Raw genomic sequence first — 27148 nt, forward strand, 5'->3', positions numbered from 1 at the left:
GGGACTTCGGCTCTTACAAAGCACCAAATGCTTCTGTCTGCATTCCAAGGGCCCTCACCCCTCCTGATCTCAAATGCTGGGAGGAGGTTGGGATTGTTTTGTTTGCTGTGCCAAAGAGTACATGCTGTAACAAGTGAATGTGGGCATAAGTGGTGTGCCACAAACTTCACTCTGTGCCACTTAGGGAAGGACTGGAAGAACTGAATGTCTGCCAGACAGTATAAAGGTAAGGTAGCCTGGGAACAGACAGTCCTGGTAGCTCTCTCCTGCAAAGCCTTGTAAGCAGCAGATCTCATCAGAATCAGGTAAAAAGCCTCTGTATGCATTTACTTATTTTGGTTTAAGCCTGCTCCTGTCTGAGCTGGGTCATTCCTAAGTGAAGGGTGGGATTCAGGGACACCTTGCCTGGCCTTCAGCAACTGTCTCAGATGAACTCCTGTGCACCCTGTGCCACACCTGCCAACCCTATTGAGATACCTGGGATAGGACACAATGCTTGTAATATATTGGACATAGACAAGTAAGTTATCACCGAGTGTTTAAAAAACCGCTTGCATCGGGTTTTTGTGGTTTTAGTCTGCATAAATTCATGTTTATAAAAGAAATCTCTGTGTCCTAATATATGGGAACACTCACAAAGACCTTTTGTTTTGCTGTGCTTGCTACTAAATGCAGAATGGTAGCAACCACAATGAACCAAGATTCTTACACCTTGCCTGTAGATGTTACCAAATCCCTAAAATCTTCTGCTCACATACTTCCTAGCTCTCTAGACTGCTACATTCCTTCAACACAGCAGGTTTCCCTAGCAATGTCTCATTGCCACTTGACCCCTCTTGCCATCTGGCTACCTGAGGACCTATTTCACATTTATGATTTGGTGCCATTCTCTGGAATTCTCAACTATGTGATCAGCAGATAAGTGTCTTTTGAACATATCTTCTGGCTATCTGAGGGAGAACCAGATGATGCTGATAAACCCCAACTCTATCCCATTTTATTCAACAACTTAGTACTGTAGTTTCAGGTTTGGAAACCAATAGAGGGTCTAATAAAATAGGGAAGGTATTTGGTCAGAATTCAGGACCCTGGCTGGAATAATGTGCTGAATAGGTAGGAATGTCTTGAGTTTTGTTGTACCTTTGATTTCCCCAAGGCAGCCAGACTGTTATATAGTAGAATTTTTACTGAATATTGCTTCAGGGGGTCAGGCTGTGCTGCAGCCTGACCCCCTGAAGCCTGGTTGTTGAGGGAGATAAGAGTGCTAATCTGGAACATGTCCATTTGTTCAGCTGACAGCAAGGCATCCATACAGAGACAGGGCTGGAGACAGGCATCTCTGCAACACCTCTGGGCAGGGACCCATAGCCCCAGGCTGGGTCAAACTCGGGCTCCTGGGACAGATGGGCTGGGGAGAGGAACAGAAAGGCCATCAGTGCCCTCAGGGCCACAGCAGAGAATTGTTTGATCCTCTTCTGTCAATCACCAAGAACACACTGAAGATGTGACCTCCGGGCATGAGAGGAACTACATCCATGAGAAACTTTGGACACTATGACTTAGGTACCTTTCCTAACACCTGAGTGCAGCAGGAAGAAGTCTCAAGTTCCCTAAACCATCAGCAAGGTGCCCTATCTGGGTGTTTATCCTGAGAAAGGTGGGGCAAAGCAGTTTTCTGAAACCTACAAGTAAAACATTTGAAACCGGATCCCCTCCCTGTCAGGTGAGAACTCTGTAGGCTGTGGGCAAAGTGCTGAGTCAAGACCTGTCAGAACTGCCCTGCCTTCTGTCCTTAACATATTTTGTGACCATATGAAGTCTGTGATTGTTTTTCATCTTCAAAAATCTTAATTCATCGTTTTCATGGGATCTGATGTGGAAATACCCAGCACTGATTACTCCTTATACAATTTTCTTTTCCTAACTGGAATTTACATATTTTTTAAAGTATTGTCTGTCTCATTTAACCTTAGAATTGAATGGATACAGGTCAGTAATGTAGAGAACTGGAAATACAAGGAAAATTAAGACAGACATGAGGGAACCTCCTTTAGTCACAAGCTAAGAGTAACAAAATAATAGCTCTACCACACAGATTCTCTGCTGACAAGTTTGAAAACCCATCCAAATCACCTAACATCTTAAGTGCACAGTCCCTTCATTTTGAACACAAAGCTTCTAATATCCTAATGAGCCAGAAGAAAAAAATCGAGAGCTTTACACACAGAAATAGCAAATGACTTAAAATACGCATTGCTTCCTTTGGAAAAAAAATATCTGAACTCTGTGAGAAGTATCTACTAAAAGCCGTTTTTTGAGGGTACTGAGCATAATTTCATTAATATATTGCACTATCTGTCAAATTTATTTGCATGTACACAGACAGACCTGTTATAAACATTACAGCATTGGTTGCTGCTTTTAATAGTGGTGACAACAAGACTGTGCGTTTGATTTTCAGTGTGTACATTAATTCCCACCAGTCTGGCACTGTAAAATCTAAAATATCTCCTAACTGGCAGAAACCAGGGCTAAAATATCAAAAATAACTTAGAATTGGCACATACTCGAGTTGTCTTCCTACTAGTTTAATGACAATAGTAATGGTAGTGAGAGTTCAAAAATCAACTTCTCTTAGGGAGACCTGCTTAGTGAAAAAAAGTGATGCTGGCAGGTGGACAAACTCCATCAGTAGAAAGTGGTAGAGCTTGATAATCTTTGCCAGCTCATTGTATTTGCACATGGTAATGGCCATAAAGAAAGCCATGTCACTTGGAATTATTTCTATCAAGGTACGATAATTAGCTTTTAGGCAGATTTTTGGGCTGTTGTTCCACCACCCATTTTTTTATGTAAGAACACACCCTAAACCTGGGCAGGGCCTGCGGTATCCCTGTTTATCTCCACATTGAGGGGATAAATTTATTTTTACCATTAGTTCACCTACTAAGGAGCATAAAACAGCCTGTTAGACAAATCAACACAGGAAAATTTTAGAAGTGAGAATGCAAAGGGTTTCTTTTTATTGAAGTTTCACCTGTCAAAATATACCTCTTCCTTTTCCTTCTCCTAAAGAGCAGCAAAAAAAAAAAAAAAAAGCCAAAAGTGAAACAGGTAGGATAGAAATGTGAGCAATGGCTTAGGAACTTTGTTGCTTTTTCCCGGGATTGATGTCCCACAGCCACAGCAGGACCCCAGCTCAGGGCACCCAGCAGCTGCACAGGAACAACACACAGGAGATGATCCTGCTCTTCCTGAAGGGGAGGTGTTGGTGCCCTGGCCCCTCAGAGCCAGGGCAGTGCCAGGGCTTTTGAAAGAAACCTTCAGGCAAAATGCAAAGCTTGGGGAAAAAAAAATCAAAACAACTTGGAATAAATGTCAGAGTTCCTTATTTTCAACTGCATTTTCCAGCACTTATGTCCTCTTATTTCCAAGGGATACAGATAATGCAATCCAGATGCTTCTCTGGCTATCACTTTAAAGACTATTTTTTTTTTTAAGTCAGGAAATGACAAAATCCTTTTATAGCTGTTTCATTTCAACAAATGATTTTGCCTTCAGCTTTTTAACTTCTAAAGTTAGCTTTCAAAACTAACTAAATACAAAATGAAAATGAAAAGTAATTTCAACTACCAAACAAACTTTTCTTCCCAGAGCGTTTAGATATTGTTGCAACTTTCCCTCTACTTTTCACTGAGGTTTTATATTAGAGAAAAAACCAAACAATTTCATTTATATGATAAATATGTTTAATTAAAAGTAGTGCCCCTTTTTAATGTGAAACAGCGTTTCTAGAAGCTTTACCTCCTGAGCTTTAAATACTAAAGTAAAAATATTCTTTGAAACATTTGCTTCTGCACCTCTGCAGAAAGTGCTTAACATTTTAAAACCTGAGATATTTAAAATGTAAATAAACAGGTGATAGGGGTATATTTTTTCTAACATTTCAGTTCAGGCTCTATGTCCTGTGCTCAAGAATGTACTTTACCAGTCAGCTCCAGCTGACTTAAATAGAATTTGGGCTTTGAAAAGCCTTAAATACTTAAGTGGCTCTGTGGGCCTAAACCTTACTCCCCCTGTATGGCGATAATGGTAATTCAGGGATTACAGAATTGAAAATGGGAGCAAGAAATACCACTCAAATTTGAGTAAAAACTGAGGCTAAAGAAGAAGGTTCAGTAACAGCCACTTACACCTTTCAGTAATCCTTCCCCAATGCCCAAAGCAAACTAAGTTTGAACTCCTAGGGAAAAAGTGGAGGGTTTCTTTCAGCCTGTCACAGTCTATGCTTCTTGCAAAAAAAATTTAAATTGGAAATACAAATGGCACAAAAATGCCACATACATCCTATTCTGACCAAATTCTCTGCTCTAGCCAAAATCAAGAGCAGAGAAATTACTGGAAATTGCATTTGAAAACCTCACCTAGGAAATCTGCCTGGTTCAGGAAATTTAGATGAGTTTCAGTTACAGCTGGACAGCTTTTCGCCAGCTGAACAAAGCTTCTGACTATTCAGGTCCCTGAATTTCCTCTTATTGATGAAAGCATTAGTTTCAATGTTTATACTTCTGTATATAAAATCAGATTTTTATCCTTTAATGAGCACTTTAAGCAAAACAGAGAGTTTAGCATGTAAAAAGGTCACAAAACCAGACACTGAATTTACTGGCTTTGGGCAGAATTGAAGGCTCTTCCCTTTGGGGCTTGAATGTTGTCAGTTTTCCACACTGAAAAGAGCAAATACCTTGAAAAACTTCTCTAAGGGTCACACGCCAGCTGTTCCTTTCTACCCCATATAAACTGCAAAACTCAACAGCATATCGCTTTCCCCCCACTATTATTGCACTTTCTGTTGCTTCAGCAAAACTATTCTTCCCTCTCCATCTTCTGCTTCCTTTCTGCAAGAATTCTCTATATCCCCTATCAAAAGCCAAGTTCAGTGACAGACATTCACCCGTTGGCAAACAAAGCTGCTCTGAAATTCTGCTTGGCTGGAATATATCCCTGTGAGGTGCACGAGATAATAAGGTTTTCGTTCCTGTAGTGAACCCTTTGTGTGGGGTTGCTGCACACTGTTCTGCAGAATTAAGTTACTCAAGAATACCAGAGACAGCCACAATAGCTAATGGGCTTGTAGGGTGATTTGCATAATGAAAAAATCTGTATTAATGTTAACTAATTAACTTGGAAAAATGACTTTTGAAAGAAAATGTATTCTTCTCTTTGAAAAACAGTAAAATATGTGGAAAGTTCATATGGTTGCTTTATTGCCAAAAAGACTGAGTATCAGGCTAAGGGTGGGGGGAAAATCACTGTGTTAGAAAATATGGTGATCTAAAACAAAAATGTAGATCAAATTGGAAAATTTTACATAGGATCCAATAGGACTGTGAATTCTTTGAGCAGAAATGTTTAAACTGTTATTTTTCATACAGAAACATCAGAGACTTTGTTATCAGCTCTGCAGGGAATTCAGTATACCCAAGTCACAGGCTGGTACAGCCAGATTTCCAAAGGTGGGGATAGCAGAGAGTGAGCACTGGGGACAGGACAGCTGGATTAATCCCTTGCACCAGGACACACATCAGCCACTCAGTACCAGTATTTGAGGGATTTTATACACCAGTCCCCCATCCCTCCCCTCCATAAATGTAAATCACACACTGGATTATTAATCCATACCTCTGGATTAATTGTTGCTATTTTTCTTGCAATTGTCCGCAAGGAACCAGAAAGGAGGAGCTCAAGCAGGTTTGGGGTGATTCCCTTCAAAAATATCTTACTCTTTGGACCCTAGAAGAGCAGGAAAACAGAGATGATTGTCTTCAGCCATTTTGTATGTGAACATGAGAAGAGGTGTGAGTTCACCCCCTCCACCTGCCAGCTCCTCTGGAAGAGTGTGAAGGAGTGAAATTACAGGCTGGGTCACACTACATACCCTGGCTACCTGACCTGAGCATCTGGGCCTTTAACACCTGGCTCACAAAAGAGAGAATGAGAGGCTTTTTGCCTTCTGCCTGTGGTAGTTTTCTCTGAAATTGGTATTTTTGGGTCCTGGGGAGCCTCGTCATTGTGGTAAGGAGACTTCAGGAAACATCCTGTCTGCCCACCCAGGGCCAGCTGGCCAGCACAGGCTGTGAAAGATGCTTCAGTGCTTCTGGCTTTAGGCATTTTGCTGCCTGACACATCTCATCTTTTACTGACCTAAACTCACTTTTTTTTGCAATCACTTCAGGTCATTCACAGAAGACCAACTCCACTTTGAAGATGGAAATGTTGTAAATGCCAAACAATCTTGTGGTTATTTACATGTGGATTTCCATTGTTATCAGTCATTTACATTATAGTAATCTAAAGGATAAGGTCAAAATTAAGCAAAAGGTCAAAAGTCAATATTTTCTGCTTGAAACTAATGTGCCGTTGAAAAATATTCTACTAAGCTGAGTTCACATAGCAAAATTGCACTTTTTCAGATATTGGACATGTAGCCTTCAAAATGACAATGAAGTTGTTACACACTGCCTTCCTGTGGCTCCTGGAAATATTTTCAGTCCAAGTTTCAACATTAAAATCCAGTACAGCAGAGCTGTAGTTCCTGTGTTCCATTTACAAAGTAATCTTCTCCCTCAACTCTTGGGAACATTCCACTAATTTCTTCACATTCTAAATCTTTGATTATCTCTAGAGGCTGGTGCTACTCATAGCACAATCAACAACAACAAAAAAAAAGCTTTGATTTGATGGCACAGGGTCAGGTCCTAAGGCAAGGCATTTTAGAAGCAATTTTTAAAAACTGGTGATGAATGCAATAAATAAATATATTCACTGGTGCCCCTCCCACCCCTTTCCCAACAATATCCATTTCTTTGTTCCTTTGTATTAGCAACTTGTAATATTTTAGAATCTGGTTACCTTTTTTATCCTCCTGTCCTATTTCTGAATTGCTCCTTAGTGCTCCTCTGCAAGGCCAAGTTTTACTTTTCCCCCGTTATTAAAAAAAATTATGTTATAAGAGGGTCCTGATTATTTTCAACAAATATTTTTATTCTGCAGTATTTTACCTTGCATGAACAAATTCAGAGTTATTCTCAAGTAAAAGCAAGAAAAGATCTGTGTCTGCTCGATTTTCCCTCAGAGGCAAGAAGAGCCAGTGAATAAGTAAATTGTATTCACTGGGAATCAGAGTATATTTTCTGACTTAGTGGCAGTTCTTGGAGAATTAATTGTAGTAAACTGTTCAAGTTTCATAGGCCAGTGGGCATGGGGTAAACTTAGTGGTAACAATTAGAGAAGGGAAGATTTTCTCCCTCAAGGAAAGGGAGATAGAGAAAAATAATATAAAGCATTTGCTCAGTGAAAGAGTTGTATCTAGGAAAAGAAATGCTGAAAGAGCATAACAAATATCAGTGGCTAACAAAGAAGTAGTTTCATTTAACTGCTAAGAAACCCAAACAATTGAATTTGGCGTAGCGGTGGGATATCATAAGGCAGTATCCCTGCACTTGCAATATTGCACCCTGATCTGAATAGAACCCTACCTCAAAAATATGTTTAACATTATAAGCAATTTAGGGGAAAAGAATGTCAACAGGAATTGAAGAGACCACTATATACATTATATATATATATATGTTCATACACAAAAATGATAGATAGAGAGATAGATAGATAGATAGATAGATAGATAGATAGATAGATAGATAGATAGATAGAATGGCTGATTATGCAAGGATTCCTGGTAAAAACCAAAATCATAGGCTGTAATAAAAATCACTGCAGGTACCAGAAAAGGGAGGATCTGTCTTGTATGATGTCAGAGGTTATGAATGGTCTGGTGGATATTAGAGTAAAATAAAGATTATTTTATTCTGTGGGAAATATTTGAAAAGATGTGAACTTTGGGGATATATATACATTTTCAAGGAATGGACCAAGTGGCCTATTAAAATTTATCTCACTTGGAAGATTCTGACAAACATATCCATGGAGTGCAATATCATTAACTTTAATATCATCAATACTTTTCAATAAAAGAAGTTAATCTGGCACCTTGTTCCTGTACTAAAAAAAATAAATAATTTGCATGTATATTATCATAGCCTGAATTATTTTGGGTGATAACAATTGCTTATATAAAGGGCATCTTTTGGAGATAACTTGGTACAAGCAATGCTTTGACTTAACTAACACAGTATGTCTTTTTGTCCTTTTTTTTCCTTTTAAGAAGGTGATTATTAGAATTTATAAAACTGTATTGATTATTAGGCTAAACATCAAGTATTCAGTTATGCAGTATCTTGGAGAAGAAATAGATGAGCCATTATACCAGACAGTTGCTGCCCCAGTGGGTCCCCAACACATCTTCAGACTGTGCACTGACTCTCAAATTGAGCAATTTTGTGTGATGGTATTCACACTGTCCTTTATCACATCCTGAGTAGCGCAATATAGTGCAGAAAGCGCTTCCATCTCCTAGGGAGAGAAATTACTTTTCGTTTTCTGTGTGAACAACTGACTATTTAGGTCTTGAGTTCATCTACCTTACATTTTGTCTGTTAATTAGAGGCCTGCTCTCCTTAGGTACCATCTGCAGGCAACTTAGAGAGACAGGCACTTCTGCAGGGGGGTTCCTCCCCCCTCACACACTGTTGAGGATTTGACAAGGACTTGAGACGTTCCTGCAGAGACAGTCCATGACAACTGCATTCCTGAGACAAATATCTCAGCTAAATGCCTGAAATTACCTGTAAAGGGCTCTGTGGCATCTACTTCATGCAACCTCAATCATTTATGTCTATGGACTCAGTTATGTGCCCATGATTTACTGAGTCATTATTAGAGGTGGAAGGTATCTCCTGGCAAAGCTAAATATACTAGATAGACGTTGTACAAAGATGGGATGAGTCATGCTTTAGGGGTTTCTGTTTTTTCTGCCAGTGATAGAGTGTCTGGAATAACTACCTCAGAGCAGGGACATAACTTTTAGATGGGTGAGAGAAATCCAATCCTAAATGATAAAGGAAAGTATCAATTTGGCAGCTTAACAGTCATCTAGCTTGCCTAGAAGGATAAAATAGGTGGCAGGATGAAAACTTCACTGTAATGTTATGTGAGTGTCATTTGAAGTCATTAGGCTCCAATTTGCCTGAAGAGTGGGAAAATAGCTCAGTTTTCATTGCCATTAACTCAATTACTTCCAGCTGTACCACAGATTTTATGCCAGAGCACTGAACATTCACTATACAAATTTTATGTGATGAAACAGGTAGATTAGATACTAACTGGATAGATCAGAACTAAAATTTCAAGTTAACTGTGATGTCATGATAATGGAAAAAATATATATAACTATAGATATTTTGAACCCACTAAGAGAAGAGACGGGGAAAGGACTGGTGTTGTTTAAGCATGGGATAAAGACGACAGGTTAAGGAAGATTTTAATGTCCTCAATTCTTGATCATCTGAAAGGGTCTGCAGATCCCTGATTATCTCTTGCCTTCTTGTCCTTTCTAAACCCTGGCAGACAGGGTAAATGTTCCTTCATCCCTTTAAATATTTCTTCCATTTCATAACAATAAAAATTATTACCATGTTTTCCTAATAATCTCCTTTAAAATGTCCTTCCCTCCTTCCTTCCCCGCCATGTCATGCCATTTCTCAGACTTCTATTGATTTTCATCTTGTGCAGTGTCTTTGTTGTGCTAATTACCTAATTACTTCAACCTCAGTATAAATTTTTCCAAATGTCTCTACTCAGTCAAATCCATCTTTTTTCTGGTCGTTCCTTAAGTGTGAGAATTAATTTTTTTTTTTTCCATACTAGGCCAGAGCTCTGGCACACCTGTAGGCCACAAAAGATGGTCTACTAAATATGGTTGCAAAATGATTGTGTATCCTGAGGTAATCTGAAGTGATTTACTTATTTGGAAGTGAATTATTACTTCCATAAGCTTTTCTTAAAAAATTAGTATGCAAAAATCCCATTTTATGAAATAGAAAACTCTAACTATTGTCTAATCCATTATTAAATTCTTCTTTTATCTGGGAGTGTGTGGATTCAAGAGTAATATAACAGCAGAGAAAAAGGTTATTCTTAACATTTTTTCTTTGCTGATAATATTTAGAATGGGATTCCTACATTTGCATGATTTCACCCGTTGCAAGATCTTTCCATTTTCCTCAGTAAAGTTATAATTTCCTTAATGTTCAGGGAATGATTTACTCTGTGTTTGCACATCACAGAAACAAGAAATAGCAAAAAAACCCACCACCTAAAACAATCCTACATAAACTTTTGAGTTTTTTAATCTCTCACACTCATGTTCTGTTTGTTTCATAATGATCTGATAATAGGTTTTTGTTACCAAGTTCAAATATATGTATGGTTTGAAAAGTGAAATTGGAAATAAGTAATTTGCTCTGTTTTATAGAGGCATTCCAGAAGATGATATATCATCTTTATATAGACAGTTTCCAAGTAAAGTCAAGCTTAGAAGAAACTGTAATGGTTCTCAAATGACTAGTTGAAGAGTATAAAAAAATACCCTCCAGAAATTCTGTTTCTATATTGCAAAGAATTAAGCTATTGGAAATCAAATGTAGTCTAGACATGAAATTCTCATGTAAATTGCCATTTCCTAAAGCTATTCCTTTAGGGTCTAAAAATATTGGCTACTGCTGTCTTGAAGTGTAGTACAATTTTTATAGCATACAACAACATTTTAAGACTATGCATGATAAATAACCCATGAACACTGTCACTGCTGCCTAGAATCACCATTTTCACTTACCATGGGTCTTCCTGAATGGATGCTGGCAGTAGCCTTTATGACTCCAAGTAGTTCTTTTCATGTCTTTAACATGCAGATTGCTAGCCTGGGAAAACACTTACCTTTTCTACACTGCTTTGCAATCCAAATGAACTGCTGCTTCTGTAGATTTCAGAAGTCATTTAAATTAGTTCCCTAAGCAGGTGAAGCAGTTCCAAGGCAGTGTATAATGAAGATTTTCTTTAAGGCTGCATTCCTGCTGTGTTAGATGTGGAAACCTACTGGTATGGGAGCTAGCAGGTAAGAAACCTCCTACCCCAGTCCCTCTGAAAAGTCTTGATTTTTTTATTTTTAATTCAAATTCAGGTAGTCATTTTTACACAGAACACTTATGGCCTACTTTAGTAGGCACTTTTCTCAGCAGGCTTAGTAAATTGGGCACTTACTTTTTAAAGGTAACAGACAATAGGCTCTGTTGCTTCAAGCATTCCTTTAAACTGAGATTCTTATTTATTTAAATAATGCATAAAGTGTATAAAGGCTTTGTCAGACTGGACTTAAAATGACTTGTATTATTGTTCTCAATATGGAAATCACAAGCAAATCTTGGTCTGATGTTTCACTCCAGTAGAAACAAGTAAGAAGCTTCTTCTAGTAGTTTTTGCATGAGGGACAAACCACTTCTAGATAGATCTAGTTAGAAATGGGTACTGACCTATTCCTGATTTTTTCAGAAGTGATATGTAAGCCAGTAACAGGGGAAGAAAATAAACAAAAAAAGGATTCCCTTGAATTTTTTGCAACACAGGGCAAATATTGCTCATAACCTTTTAGTATCTACATTTCAAAACTTTCTTCCAGTGTACTAATAGTTATAGCAAAGCCATGATGAGATTTAACTCTCCTTGGCTTTACAAGTGGGTTGTGGGGGCAAAGCAGACAAGTTTTGAGTGCCCGTGAGAAAGAACAGATTTTACTCCAAGAAGGCCTTGGAATAAAATCCTTGAAATCAATCTGAGTCACGTTGATACATGAAAAGGTGAGGAGAACAAAAACCCTGTCAATCAACTACACTGTGGAGGACTACTGGATGGGAACAGTTTGATCAAACTATTTTTAAGGTAAAATGCCAATCTGTTCTTAAAAATATAAATACTTATCAGAATCTAGTAGGGAATATAGCAGTCTTAAAAAAATTAATCTAGTCCACATTGACATGTCAAATACTGTTTCTCAGAGCTAGAAATAGAAGAGGCACTGATCTCCCTGCTCCTGCTTGCTGTGCTCCAGTAAAAGGCAGCTGAAGGTGATTTTGGCTGCCCACATCTGTGCTACCTGTCTCTGCTGCACATGTAGAGATCTTCCAGCTGAGAGATGCGAGGGGACTGTAGCTCCTTCAGTCACCCCAGACACAGATGGCAGAGCTTATTTCCAGGTACTCTCCTTCCTCCTTCCTTGTTCTCATCTGCCTCCTTTGGCAGAACATGCTGTGAAGGAATAACCAGGACACAAAGCCTCCTCGCCCATGAGCCTTGTGTGTATCTTTGCTTGGGGCAGTGACAGGTTTCTGTGTTTGGGGTGAAGGCCAAGACTCTTAATCAAAGATAGGTTTCCCTAGTCAGCATCATCTGTAATATTCTCTACCCTGTATTATGCCCTGTATCGATGGCTAATAAAAACATTAGTATTTTAGAAAAAAGTGGGTGGAGAACATTAACATAGATTTTGCATGTCTACACATGAATAACACCCAGGTGGATTATATTTCCTTAACAGAAAAGAATTGTTCTGGCCCTTAAGACACATTCTGGTACAAAAAAACTAAAGTCTGTCATCTGAGAACAAGAAGCCAGATTTTCTGACATCCAGTGGTCCTGGTATCCTAAATGACAAGAATTAAGGAGTCCAGGAAATGCTGGTAAGTGCCTCTTGTATTCTGCAGTATTTACAGCGAGAAAGTTGGTTAAGGTCCTGTTCTCTGCTGTTGTAGTGAGGATGTTTGCTTCTCTTTCTTTTTCCCAAGTGTGCTTTAAACCTGTCCACATGGAAAGGATCCTTTCCCAGATGACCACCTCAGTGCTCATGAATAGGCCAGTTGGCTTACTCTTGCTAAAGGCATGATTCCAAATATCCACTGTATTAAGGAATGTGGGTTCATTGGTATAAATCTGCAGAAATGCACCAGTTAATTACCTGTATTGTTTGGCATTTCACTATTGACACTTCAGAGATAAGATGAGATAAGATTCAGATGAGATAAGCTTCAGAGGCATCCTGTGCTATTGCTGTTCGTTTAAACTGGAGTTTGTGTTCCCAAACCTTTTTTCACTTGAGTTCTGTGAGGAAGGGTGTCTCTTTCTCTCTCTACTCATTTGTTAAAGCTGCTGTTTTCAATATGTACATGTGATAAACAGGAATATATCTTTCTTGACATAAACCTATTTCACCCAGATTGATTTTAGTTTTCACATTGGAAGATATAACTTTAAAATGCATTGGCATAGAATGACATAAAAGACAATGAAACATGAATGGCAATCAGGTAAATAGGAAAATTCTTATTTACTGATTTTTTCAATGCCTATTGTCATGGTAGTTTGGCAAGGGATTAGAAAGATTTAAATATAAATTAGATCTGTCATTCTCAAAATGAAAACAAGTTAATTATTCAAAATTTTAGGGGAAAAAAAAAAGAAAAGAAAAGGCAAAACAGCCTTTAAAAAGCTTAGATCTGAGCCCTGGAAAGAACTGAGTGCAAACCATATTGTATGAGGCCTCCCAGGGGAGAGTTATGCTGCTCATCTTAGTATTTTCTTAGCTTGCGCAGAGAAGCACAAGTCAGAGGTAGCCTTGCATATGCAGATGTACCAGAAGAGGAAAAATTATAAGGAATGTGATGCTGTGGCCAAACTAAAGGGTCTGCAGAGACAGCAACAGCAGAGCTGCTCTGCAAACGAGGCATGGGACTGTCAGTTTAGTCAATGGTGGCTTTGGGGTTTAGAAGGTGCAGTGCAGAACTATTCCACACTGAGACCATCTCAGGTCCCAAAAATAGGCCAGGCAAACTAAAAATGTCCTATGCTGAACAACTACACTGCAATTTTTCATGTTTTTAAAAACACAGGCTGGTGTTTCTATACTTCATTGTACCCTGCAGGGAAACCACTTTATTTGGAAGGAAGGTAAACACTTATTTGGTCTCCATTGCATAATACAGACTCACCCACAGAGCATCAGATGCCCCAGTGGACAGGAGGAGCTGTCAGTGGCTTGAACTGCTGTAACACAGAAGAGGACTCTGGTGCATTCAGGACATACTTCCGCCTGGAAAGTTTATGCACACATAGGAAGGAAAATACTGTCTCAGGTTAAACAACAGTATGCTCCCAAGCTCCCTGGTTTTCTTGTATGCTTAATGTACATCCTGGGGGGGGAGCTCACTGACTTCCATGTCTCTTCCCCAGTGCCCTGGTTTCCATAGTACAGAAACCTGGTGACAAAGGCCAGAATGAGAACATGTGTATTCAGATCAGTTCCCTGACACAGATGCTCAGACAATAAGATTTAAGGATGTCTATAGTATGTGCTTGTTGATCAGATCTCTTGCAGACTTTAGACCTAGGAAGAGATTTACAACCTCACTAGCACCTAAAGTGACTCTCTCAAACAAAAGAGCACACAAGTGATAGTTGCTTGTAATGTTTCACCTCTATAGGTAGCTGAACCCCAGATGAGGGGGGCCTGGATGGAATTTAGTCATAGGTCTCCAAAACACAGTTTGAGTTCTTTAGGCTGGAGCTGGCAAAGAACTGTGGAAAATATTTAGAAAATCCTGACTAAAGAGAAATAGGTGGTAAATCAAGACAGAGGCAATTGACAAAGTCATTCCTAAATAAGGAAAGCAAATCTTAGATGTGCACAGGGCATGCCAAATGCATGTGGTGCTACCCAGAACTACCAGTGCAACCTGAGCTCCCATAATTTACCTGCAAGAGACATAACACTGCCTGGGTCTGACTGCATGGGAGAGCAATGCTCACCAGCAGCAAGAATCCTGGCAGGAGGTTAGGGAAATCAGCCCCATCTTGTGAAGGGCTGAAGGAAAATAGTGCCCAGAGCAATGTGAATTGGAGGATGGGTTCTGTTCCATGGCCATGGTGGGTGAGCAAGATACAGAGAAAGTCCTTCTGCCTGGGTTTTATGGAGGTTAGGATGGTACTTTGGAGAAATGAGGGCTGGAGGTGGGGATGTGCTGGAATAGAGAAGGAGAAGAGGACCTGAGTGAAGGGTGGGCTGAGGAAAAGGGGATATGGTGTGTGCAGGGTAGGATCTGATGTGTGACTGAGGCTCAGGGAACAGCTGATGAGAAACAGGTTACAGGTGCCTTAATGACTTGCTCTGCTGAGAGCTGAAATGGCTGGTGCCAAGGAGGTGGGATTCATCTCAGTGCAATCAGACTGGCAGGAGAGCAGGTGATGTGTGATGAGAAGGGGAGGGAGATCCCACATCCTCAGATAAGTCCCCTGCCTCCCATCACTCTACTCCATGTACCCTCAGCATTGCAATCCATTTTGTCAAAATCACAATGTTGATTTTTGCCACTCATTAATAATGGGGTTAGTTCCTCCATGTTTCATTCTTGATTCAATCTTTGCTTACACTGCTTGGAAGCTTTCCACCAGCTCTGCCTTTGCACATTATGCATCCTACTTTTTAATTACAGTGTATTGTGGTATTTGCAGACCTTTACCAGCTTCTCTTAACTCCCAGCTGTGGCTGTTCTATTATTTCACCTTTTCCTGCTGCCTCACAGCCAGCAGGAACACCTAATCTGTGTTATATCAAAGTGAAATCAGGAGCCACCCAACAGCCATACTTTTATTTATGATCTGAAGGAGCACAGAAATATTTAGCACCAGGTTATTGGGTTGAATCCAGCTCATTCAGCAGCAACTGGAAATTGTTAATGCCTGCTGACAGGCTGGCAGCTGTGGGGCTTGATACTGGTGGCTCTACTCCAGTTGCTAATGGACAGATGTCCACCCCATAAAACTGCAAACAAAAACTAACGCCGCTGCTGGCAGCCTCAGCAGGGACACATCCAGTGGACAGTGAGGCTGTTCTTACACTGAGCAGTATCCACAAAGAAAAGCCCAAGAGCACTGGAGTGAGCAATTTGCAGTCTACCCCTCTGTGAAGCTTGTTGTGGGGGTGGGAACCTTCTCTACCAGCAACCCCAAGTCTCGTTTTGAAAGAAGTATTTTGATGATAGAAGCCAGGGGGATGTTGCTGCACATAGGAGACAAACCGGTATATTTTAACGAGGTCTGAAGAGTGGTTTGGCTATTGTTTTCTGCACCTCTTTTTGTTTCCCATATCTCTGCAGACCCATTTTTGTAACTCCTCAGGTTCCTTAGCTTTATTCTATTCTGGACCATCACTTCCACCATGTTACAGTAATGATTCAATGGTTCATTCATAAGCTGCAAAGTATTTCCTTTTATTATTTAATACTGCACCCAGCAAGAGATGGCTTATTCTGTGAGGAAATTCCTATTTAACTAGGGAAGTGAAGGCTAGACCAGAAGATGGGTGTTAAAGATGCTGGGTGGGATTGCTGACTGTAAGAATGCTGTGGAATGGATCCTGCATCATAAAGATGCAGTGTTACAGGAAAGAAAAACATGCCACTTATGAAGTGGTAAAGCCTTGTAGTACATGGCTTGGGCTGAAACAGCAACAGCTACCGTGAGTCTCTCAGCAGTAACTCGACCTACATAGTTTAATTACTGTTTATCTTATTTTCCTTGTTTTTCTGACACATGAAGCTGACTGCCTATTTTCCAGTAAAAAATAGCAGGTGGAAGAATTCAACAAAGACTAAAAAATGTTTTAGCACTGAATTTGAAAATTCCAAAACTTTATTTTAACTTTTTTTCTTAACTTTTACCAAACAATATTGATTTAAAGTTCTTATGTAAAATAAGAGTTACAGATATACTAGCACATTACTGAAGAGAGATAATGTGAAAATGTATAACCAGAAAAGTTCTATTCTATCTTCTTTCTTCATCATAGCAAGCTTCTTCAGAATATCTTTTCTCATAATTTTAGAATAGTCTTATAAATTAATTTTTAAACATTTTTTTCTAAAATAAATATTTAAAATTGTTGTTCTATAGTTGACCTTTTAAGAAAAAAGTAGATAGCTGAATATTTTAATTATTTTATATTTTGGGGGATTTATCATTATATACATTTAAGGAGGACATGTTACAAAGTTACCAAGAACTTGGTGAAAATGTTACACATAGACAACATCTAAAATGAGAAAAAAACCTTTCAATATAGAAATGACTGTCTTGAAACTGAAATTGATTCCAAAGACAAAATTGTTTTTATGCCAGGGAAAACGAAAAATAGTTTTTAAATGGCAATATTGAAAGTAAATTGCAGTATTGAAAGTACAATGGATGGTCCACAGCTCAAAAGGACTCAAATGTGTGGCACTGTCTGCCTTTGGTGTGGGAAGCCCTCAACCAACCCAAAGTGCTGTGTGAGCATAATCAGAGCTGGGAGTTTAATGACAGAGAGCACTTGGTTGTTTAATTACAAAGCTCCAAGGGTTCTGCCTGAATCCCTGTGAGAGCAATCAGAAGGTCCAACACAGCACTCAGCTCAGTGATCTCCAAGCACAGCAATCTTGGTATCTGTTCTCCAGCACAGGAGCTTTTCTGTGACCTTGTTTCACACTTTGTGTGAATGTATCACCTGGGGGTATTCTAGATTTTGGCAAAGCAGAACTTGGTTTTGCTTTCCCCACCCCATTTTTTTTACCTCCATTGGAAATATCCTTGCTACATTGAAAAGCAAAATGAAGTCCAACTGTATTTCCTTTTTTGGGAAAAAGGAACTGTTTCAAAGAATTTCCTCAGTAAACTACAGAATATGGTGCAAGACCTCTCACAAGTAATCTGTTTTTGTACTCCTTAACAGCAATGAGCTGTGTCAAGAGACACTTTTCATCGACTACCCTATAATTATGCTAAGGCTTTCAGCAAATGACAAATCCCAATTGGCTGGGCCAGAGCCCTGCCTTTCTAGACAAGGGTAATTTTGTCCACTCACCTGTTCATTCATTTCAGCAAGTCCTGACCTGTGGAATCATTGAGGTGAGTATTTACTGATTATTTTTATGCTTTTTAAATTTTTACTATTTTTGAATTCAAATCTCGCAGTGGGAAGCTAAAATCTGATAGGACTTTCCAGAAAGATTGTCAGGAGTCGTGAGGTGGAACAACCACTTACCTGTGTTACACACACTGAACTGTATGTGACACTATCAGCTGTTTCTCTCTCAGCGTATTTTAACTTACTTTTTTAAATGCCAGTGACTCATTGAGCTATTACACACGCAAAACAATTACTTATTAACTGCACATATATAGTTGTCGGAGGTATGGAGTAAAATCTCTCTTCAGAAAAACAAAATTGCCAAAACCTTATTTTAAATAAGTCTTGTTTCAAGCTTTTTAGGTTAAGTCCTTAGTCTAGATACCTTTTCTTAGGGGGTGGGAATAGGTTTCCTTTACAGAGGAGAGTATGCTAATAGGGATTTCTGTTTCTTTAGGAATCTAAAGTTTATTCGTATAAACATATGCCTGGGAAAATTTAATATGAAGTTACTTCTCCAAAGTGAATGCTTCTAACTGGGGTGAAAGACACCTGCATGTTTTCAGCCTTTCTACTCAGGTAAATGATATGTTGCAGTGTAATAATTATTTTTCACAAGAAGCCACAGGCAGGCAAGACAACCCACAAAATATCTGAGGCAAGAGGTTTGAGTCAGAGTTGCATGTAAGCAGTGGAGCACATGCTGGCCAATCTCACACAGGTGAGGGCTGGCATGGATATCCACTAAAGCCTCCCAGGAGGGAAAATCTGAGAGGGAGTGAGGATGTGGGCAGGGAGAACCAGGCTTGGCTGCCACGCTGTCCAAGTCCCAGTTCCCTTTGGCAAGTGGTCCAAACTCACTCTTTCAACACTTTAGATGTTAAGGTCTTTTAAAGCCAATAGACATCATCGTGTTTCTCAGTTTTGCTGTTTAGTCAGTTTGTGAGGGTTTGCAGCTTGTCTCAGAAGAAGATGGGGTGGTGGGTCAGGTGTCCCGTAGAGAAAGCACCAACTTTGCCGCCCTAACCAGTGGCAAGCCCAGACAAAAAGAACTCATTTCCTCAGCTCAGAGCCACAAGCCCTTGCTTTCAGTTCCTGTGCTGTAAATCCTTTTCCTTAGGCTTTCTCCAAGGGTTATGCTAATGTTCTCCCTCAGGCAAGCCCAACTGCACTCCTTTCTTCTTTTCAGTTGAGCAGTTAATTCTCTGCATACCCGTTTCCCAAAACAATGCTCGATAATGCTAATGCCTCCTTAATAGATCACCGGTTTTCTGCATAGCTTTGTACTCATTTTGTTTGGAGACTTTGACATCTGTTTACCCATCTTCCCACTTATCTCCAGGGATGGGTGGCAATTAGACCGGCTCCTCGGTATTAGTGGATTTATCAAAATAACAAAAAGCTACCTGAGAGCTGTGAAGGAGCAGCAGGTGAAAAAGAACACAATACAAAAGAGAAATTATTCTTGAGACAAGGTTTATTTCTTTACTGCAGTTCCATATTTTGTCAAATTGTATTTATTTATATGTTATCGTGGGAGAAAGGAATATGGAATGAATTACAGTCTCAGGAGAGGAAGATTAAAAAGAGAGAGCCTTCAGGTATTGCAGAAGAGAACTTGAAATTGCACACTGTGAAGACATATGTTAATGTATAAACTGGTATGAGGTTAATAATACATATTTATTTCCACAAGTAATTCATTTTGAGGACCCCTCCTCCTTCTACCCCCACCTACTGTTGCTCTAGCAACACACTCTATAGAGTGTGGCTGCAGAACATCCATGAACAACTTCATCCATGCAAGTTTCATTTACCCCAGGGGTGTTTCTGCTCCGTTATGTTTGAAAGGGAATGCCACTGTCATGTTTCTTGAAAGTTCTATTTTTTCTAAAAAGGACAGCACAATTTTGTGACTCAGTTTCAGATACAGATACAAAATCCGAGTCTAGAACCCTAGAACCCGAACCTGGAACCCCAAGTTCCGAGTCTAGAACCCGAACCTAGAACCCAAGTTCCGAGTCTAGAACCCGAACCTAGAACCCTAGAACCCGAACCTAGAACCCCAAAATCCGAGTCTAGAACCCTAGAACCCGAACCTAGAACCCAAGTTCCGAGTCTAGAACCCGAGTCTAGAACCCTAGAACACGAACCTAGAACCCAAGTTCCGAGTCTAGAACCCGAACCTAGAACCCTAGAACCCGAACCTAGAACCCCAAAATCCGAGTCTAGAACCCTAGAACCCGAACCTAGAACCCAAGTTCCGAGTCTAGAACCCGAGTCTAGAACCCTAGAACACGAACCTAGAACCCAAGTTCCGAGTCTAGAACCCGAGTCTAGAACCCTAGAACCCGAACCTAGAACCCCAAAATCCGAGTCTAGAACCCTAGAACCCGAACCTAGAACCCCAAGTTCCGAGTCTAGAACCCGAACCTAGTCTAGAACCCCGAGTTCTGTGTCTAGAACCTAGAATCTAGAATACTGCAATACTTCCCAGGATTATGCAAAAGTCTGTCCTGTTCTCTTCTCCAGAGCAATCTCACATCTTCCAAAGGCACAGTTACTTTTGTAGGGTGTAGATATTTTTACTTCTTTCATAAATCCTAGATTAGGGTAATAGTTTCTTTAAGGGGAAATATATTTTTAACACAATTGTGAAATGATACCTGCTTTGTATAGAGATGTACTTCAGTTATTTCTGTGCTGCATGTTGGCTTAGAAGGCAAGAATGTATATTTTTATGTTTGGTTCAGATTCATTCAGTTGTATTCGGATGCGATTTTCAAAATCATATTCATAAGGGTTATGATTGTTGGAGTCTGGAATACAGAGTGTGTGCCCTTATTTCTGATACTTAGTTATAAGATCTAAAAAAACACTGAATTTCATATAATATGAAATTCATGAGCATGTTTTCATGGTGATACATGAAAACAAATGTTGAAGTTAGATAGAAAAAGCTAAAAGTGTAAGTGTGTAAATTAGAAAGTTTTTTAAATCACTGGGTGAAAAAGTTAGTTTAGAGAACAAGAGACAACATGGAAGATTTAGGGTGTTGTCCCTTGTCCCTTCTTCTTTCTTCTTTAGGTTCTTCTCCTAGAAGTTTTTAGGTAATAGTAAGTGATTGGATAGAAAATGCCACAGTGCATCACAGAGGTGATGGGTCATTGAGTCATTAAGAAAAATAATATACGTGTCTATTGTTAATTGAGTAAAAATAAGTATAAAGATAAAAGAACTGTGTAGTTCAGGGCCATTTTGTGCATCAGACACAAAGTGTGCCACAAAGCCTTGTTTGTACCATGAGAAGAAAGAAATGTGCCAAATTGCAAAGATTAACCTTGTGACCAGCCTGGAGAGACCTGTTAAGTTTTGTAAGGATCCTTCAATAAACACGAGAAACAAGATTCAAACGAGCTCGAGAGTTTACTTCAAATAATAAAGAACTGAGATAAATGGAACTCCCCATGAGGGAGGATCCCAGAGGAATTCACCCCAAAGGAGGCTGAGAGACTAGGGAAAAGTTATATCCATAGAGAACTGAGCCCAAAGGAGGCAAGGAGAGAGAAATTACAATGATGATCATTACTAATAGCGGATTATAATCTTCTGTGTTATGTGCCACCTTTGATACTGTCTGTACATTTGTAGGTATTGTCTTGTTTGGAAGAGCTCCCTGAGAAGATCTAGCGAAGTGCTTAGGAAGCCTGTTCTTGTACTGCAACGTGCACAGTGATCTACACTAGAGCCCTTTGTAAATATTGCTGTCCAAAAGAATTTAAAATTATGCTGGAATACATGATCCTGCAGAAAATATGACACTGAGCATCTTAAGTGATATTCCTAGTGGGTGTTGGACCAGGTGACCTTTAAAGGTCCCTCCTAACTCAAACCATTCAATGACTATGAAAATTTGACTTCCTACTTCAAGGACTAGTGAGAACAAAGAAGAGGCTGAATAGATAAGCCCAAAGAACATTTGGTTTGGGCCTTTTGTTTGTGTTTTATTTTTTGAAGGCATTTAATTAGAATTATTTAAGAGGTTTCAGTGTAATACAGTGAAAAATATATTTGAATAAAAACAAACCAAAGGAAAACTAGATGCTTTTAAAAACTGGGCTGTGATTTTCCCAGTATGCTAGGTTAGGATAGCAGTGGTGTAGTACAGTGATCCAAATATGCTTCCAGGTTGTTCTTGCCTTTAATTAGCTATATTTAATACTCTATATTCATGGTAAATATACAATTAAATTTTAAAATTCTATCTTGACTGCTAATGTATTTTTCTTGCTATAGAAAATATGTTTGGGCTTGTTTTGCTGCAAAATACTAGAGGTTCAGCAGACAGTGAATATTTCCAGGGTAATCTTAGAGAGATAGAATACTTTACAAAGTCACACATGATGGACTCCTTATTTTGTCCCTGATTCCTCTGCAATGGAAAGCATCATTACAAAATCTGACTTCTGCCAAATCTATTTATACATAATACAGCAAAGGAAATTTTTCCAAGTACTCTTGGGAATCTGTTCAGATAGTTTAAATGGCTAACTTGCTAAAAAAAAAATCAGAACATCAATTAACAGGCTGTTATGATATTAAGAATTTTTATAACATTGAGAATTAAAACTTGCAAGAGAAAGAAAGAAAGAATGAAAAGTATAGAGATTTTAGTAAATACATGAAAGTAATTCTGGAACACAGCAGCAGTCATCATAAGACTATGAAAATAATTGGGTAAGCTTAGTAAAAATTTATAGTTTAACTAATTTAAATAAAATTAGTTAAAACCATATATTTAACTCATTTAGATAATTAAAAAGTTGCTTGACTACTTTTGCATAGGTTTTTTTTTAAGGAGGGTTGTCTACAGTGTGGACGCTCAGTTCCTGACCTTTTCATCATGGGCATATTTTGATTTTTTTTCCACAGGCAGCAGTCAGGAATGCTGGCAGATGTTTTTCAGGGTTTTTTTGCAAGTCCTCGTGTACTCACTGCCCTGTGCTCAGAAATGGAACTCAGGAATGGGAGTAACCAATGATGAAAGAGATGATTTGGAAGTTCTTGATGATAAGGACAGCCACAGAACTGGGGTGTAGTTTGACAAGCATCTCTTAAATCAGACATGCTGACTAAACTAGCCAGTTTTGCTGGTTCACGTACCTAATTACAAAATCCCCTTCCTCTTCTCTGTATCATCTGAGGCATTTTCAACCTCAACACTTCATTACATGGCCTCATTAACAGTTGCCTCAGCCCAGCTGAGAAGAATCTACTGAAATGAGGGTGGAGTTTTAAAACCACCGTCAAGATCAGTGTTTGCCAAACTCTGACTTTACAGCAATGTGAAGCTTAATGCACTTGTAACAATGAGGCCACATCCTCTATGCAAATATCACCCTTCACAGGTTAAACCTGCCATCAGCTGTGGAGCACAGATGGTTCATGCTTCCAGAGGTGGACTTTCCTTCTGTGGAGCTTTCTATTCCTCACAAATGTTAATGTTATGTTGTAGTGCATCAATGTTGTAATCACAACACCCATGTGTGTTTGAATTAGCTGAATGTCATTGCCTCTTTAAGGAATGCAAAAATGACCTAAATGGGGAATGCAATACAACTGCAATGTTATTCTTCCCTTTCTTCTGTGGCTGTTTCATGACTCTGACACCTGTTTGTAACAACCTCTAGCCAGAACATGCACCTCTGAAAAGAGCAGGAGGGTTTAATTTGAAGTTGTGACAGTAATACTGTCCTCTTCATCCAGAAGAAAGACCCCTCCAGAGCAGAATGGAAGGGAACGGGGCCATTTCCCACAGCAGCACCACTGGGGCATGCGAGGACAGAACAGGACAGACGTCAGACACATTGACTCTTTTCCACTGATCTATAAAAATACATGTGTTGACCTCAGCCCTTTCCCAGAAGTGTGGGTTGATTTAATCCTGTTCAGAGAAACTGTGTATGGCTTTATCAGTATTGTTGGTAACTTTAAGAAATGCTTTGGATTCTCCTTCAGGTTTCTTCCAAGTTTAAATGTGCTACCAGTTAATTTAATATATACTTAGTCTGCTCCTCAGAAGTCTGTTCTATCTCTCCTTAGGACTTATCAGTGCTGACCTTTTCACAGAAGCTAGAATTGAGTCCTTAGACATCTATACAACCTTTCATTTTCATAACCTTCAGATAAAGGAAAATTCAAAGCAACTTTTCACACTGAGAACTTAAGTTACACTAATACCTTATTTTGTCTGTAACATCAAGACTTATTTCTACAATGAAGTAGCTAGTGTTCATATGAAAACAAAAGAATAAGGAATAAATTCTTAATATTCTGGTCCTATTAGCATATTTGACCATATACCTTACACCACAGCCTCAGGCATTTAAAGACTTAAATGCATAGATTTAAGGAGCTGGATTCTTCTGTCCCATAAAGAACTGCAGTTCTACATGCTGACTTCCATATCCATATTTTTTTTGGCATAAAGACCAGCCAATTTTCACATATATATTTTTTTGTTGTTGTTGTTATTATGCCATTAATTAATAACGCTAATCATAGTGTTGGCAAGAAAAGAAACAGCTAATAAGCACACGAGAAGTATGCAAACTGCAATCTAAAATGATAACTACATTGATGATCTTGGCACAACAAGTGTTCTTACATGTTGTTGTTCAACGAGATGGCACAGTTGAGTAACACTCACCTTCTGCCTTAGAAGTCATGAAGAGCATGCCTGCTTTCATGTGTTCAAACAAAAACAGTGAAAGTGCAAAATTTTAAAGACTTTGGCTTGAAATTCAGTAAGTGTAACTAACATTATTAACACAAGAATATCAGATACTCTTATTATTTGTTGGCATAAGTTTAATTAATGTTACCAGATCTGCCTTGACTAAGCAATGGCTAATTATATCAAGTCTGAATTATGTCTAATTTTCATAAGAAGCCTCAAAGCTGAATTCCTCTAATGTTTAGTGGCAGGTTTTGAACTTAAGCCAAACAGTATAACCAATGCTTTTCAATGCAATACACCATCCACTTCTGGGGCAACAAACATCGATTTATGTGAAGTTCAAGGGTATGTATAATTCTTCTTTACCTTTTGTTTTCAGACTGCTTTGGTCAAGTGGAGTCCACCTTTTCAGGGACATACAGCATGGCCCAGCTATGACTGTGTAGTTACCAAAACACAAGAGCACACTTGCACTTTCAACCATGTGTGTTTCTGCAGTCCAGTTTATGCTGTTAAAAGTGATGCAATAATTAAGCCAAGAAAAAGAATATGATTTCCTGTAATGCTTAACCTTTACAAATGCCAGATTTGGGAAAATCTAAAGTCAAAGCTTTTTCCCTAGGCAAAAGGCACTTAGCTCCATCAATATGTACTTCCAGTCAGGTATTCCATGAACAATTAGTGTTAATGTATTGTAAAGTAATTGGCTTTTTGACAAGGAGAAAGACAGCTTTATGACTCAGCTCACTTAGGCCAACATCAGAGACTGACATTTATCAGATCTGTCATTGTTAGGCTGGGATGAAGGCAATCCTTTTAACTGGAAATGATTACATAAAATAATCTGTTAACTCATACCCAGTAGAGTACATCACAGCAAGATATGGAGGAAAACCATTTCTCATCAATTATTTAAATTTAACTTTGCAAGATTAGCCAATAAAAAATGACTTCTAGATAAACCAGTAAATGTAATATTCAAACCAATGTTTTCCTCTTTTCCTTTACATCAAGTCAGCCTATTACTAAAATCCACTCATAAAAAAACCTTACAGGAACAAATAATAAAATTTAGGTTCTGTAGTTTTCTGACTTCAATGGGGGCAAGAAATCTCCTATAATCAGAGCCAGAAGAACAGTAAAAGCCAAAATATTACAGCTTCTTTCTGAGGCTTTCCACTTTCTTATGACAAAACCAATTATATAAAATATCACTGTCCAAATGCTGGTGTGTATCAGCTGGTTATGTGTGAAAATTTATTTAATTTGAATAAGCTGGCTGTATTTGTATAACTGGAAAAAGTATTTCTCCAGAATTTCAGTACAGAATTCTTTAAGTTTGTCCTGGAAGTCTCCATCTGTATTCTCTCAGTAAGTGTCACTTAGGATAATGCAGGAGCCAGGAAGAGAGATGCTCTGGTGTACCTCATTGTTACAAACAGAAAAGGTGAAGGCTGGATCTTGCTTTAATGATTATGAGATGGTGGAATTCAGGATCTTGAAAAGAGGCAACAAAGGAAATGGCAAGATCATAACCACTGCCTTCAGGAAAAACACATTTTGGCATCTAGAGCCATCAGCTTGGAAGAATTCCTTGGGAGACAGCCCTGGGGAGAAGGGTCCAGGAGCTGACTGATTTTTAAGAATGACCTTTTCCAAGCTCAAAAACATCCACATACAGGAAACCAAGAAATAGTAGGATAAGCTCCTGGCAAAGGTCAGATATGAAAAGGAAGCACACATGAGGTACTAGCAGGACAAGTGAACAAGAAACACCATCTGAGTTGTTTGCATGTGGTTAAGAAAGCCAGAGCCCACTTGGAGTTGAATCTGGCAAGATGTGTGAAGGGCAACATGAAGGGCTTCCAGAGGTATAGCAGCAGCAGAGACAAGGGCAAATGTGAGCCTAGTGCTGTGTGGGGCTGTCAGGAGATTTAGTAGCAAAGGACAAGCAGGGTCAGGAATATTTATGCAGCCTGGACATACACAAATTTATGGGACATAATGGAATGTGCCTGCAAGGAGTAGTGTGTGCTGTAGAAGCTACTGCTGTCTTTGTAAGGTCATTCTTGATAATCTTTGAATAGTCACGGTGACTGGGGGAGGTTCCAAGGAAGAAAGCAAATGTAGCTCCTTTCTTAAAAAGGTTAAATAAAGGAGATCCAAGGAACTATAGGCTGGTGAGACCAACCTCACCCCAAACCCTGAGAGAGCAAATAATTTTGGAAACCATTTACATTAGGAAGAAGAATGTGATTGCAAGTAGTCAGCCTGGATTAATAAAGAGGAAATTAGGCCTGCCCAACCTGGCAGCCTTCTACAAAGAGATGACTGGCTTGATGGACAGGGGGAGAGCATTGGATACTGTTGATCTTGATTTTAGCAAGACTTTCAACATAGTCTCCTGTAATGTTCTCACTGATTAAGTACAAGGTAGATAACTAGACAGTGAAACTGAAAACTGG

At 39.1% G+C, this 27148-nt stretch overlaps 1 protein-coding gene across 5 annotated transcripts in view; it reads left to right on the forward strand.

The window, feature by feature from the left end:
• The first annotated feature begins 287 nt into the window (after window positions 1–287).
• The window catches only part of LOC131592445 (hyaluronidase PH-20-like), a 37261-nt gene continuing 10400 nt past the window's right edge, over window positions 288–27148 (forward strand). For 3 of the 5 annotated variants that reach the window (XM_058863958.1, XM_058863959.1, XM_058863955.1), the window contains exon 1: window positions 12560–12689. The gene's annotated coding sequence lies outside the window, so the exon portion shown is untranslated. Of the gene's footprint in view, window positions 306–12559; window positions 12690–27148 lie in introns of those variants that run through there. The other 2 variants (XM_058863956.1, XM_058863957.1) reach the window with 2 other exon arrangements.

The sequence above is a fragment of the Poecile atricapillus genome, chromosome W, assembly GCF_030490865.1.
Source record: "Poecile atricapillus isolate bPoeAtr1 chromosome W, bPoeAtr1.hap1, whole genome shotgun sequence".
Taxonomy (NCBI): Eukaryota; Metazoa; Chordata; class Aves; order Passeriformes; family Paridae; genus Poecile; species Poecile atricapillus.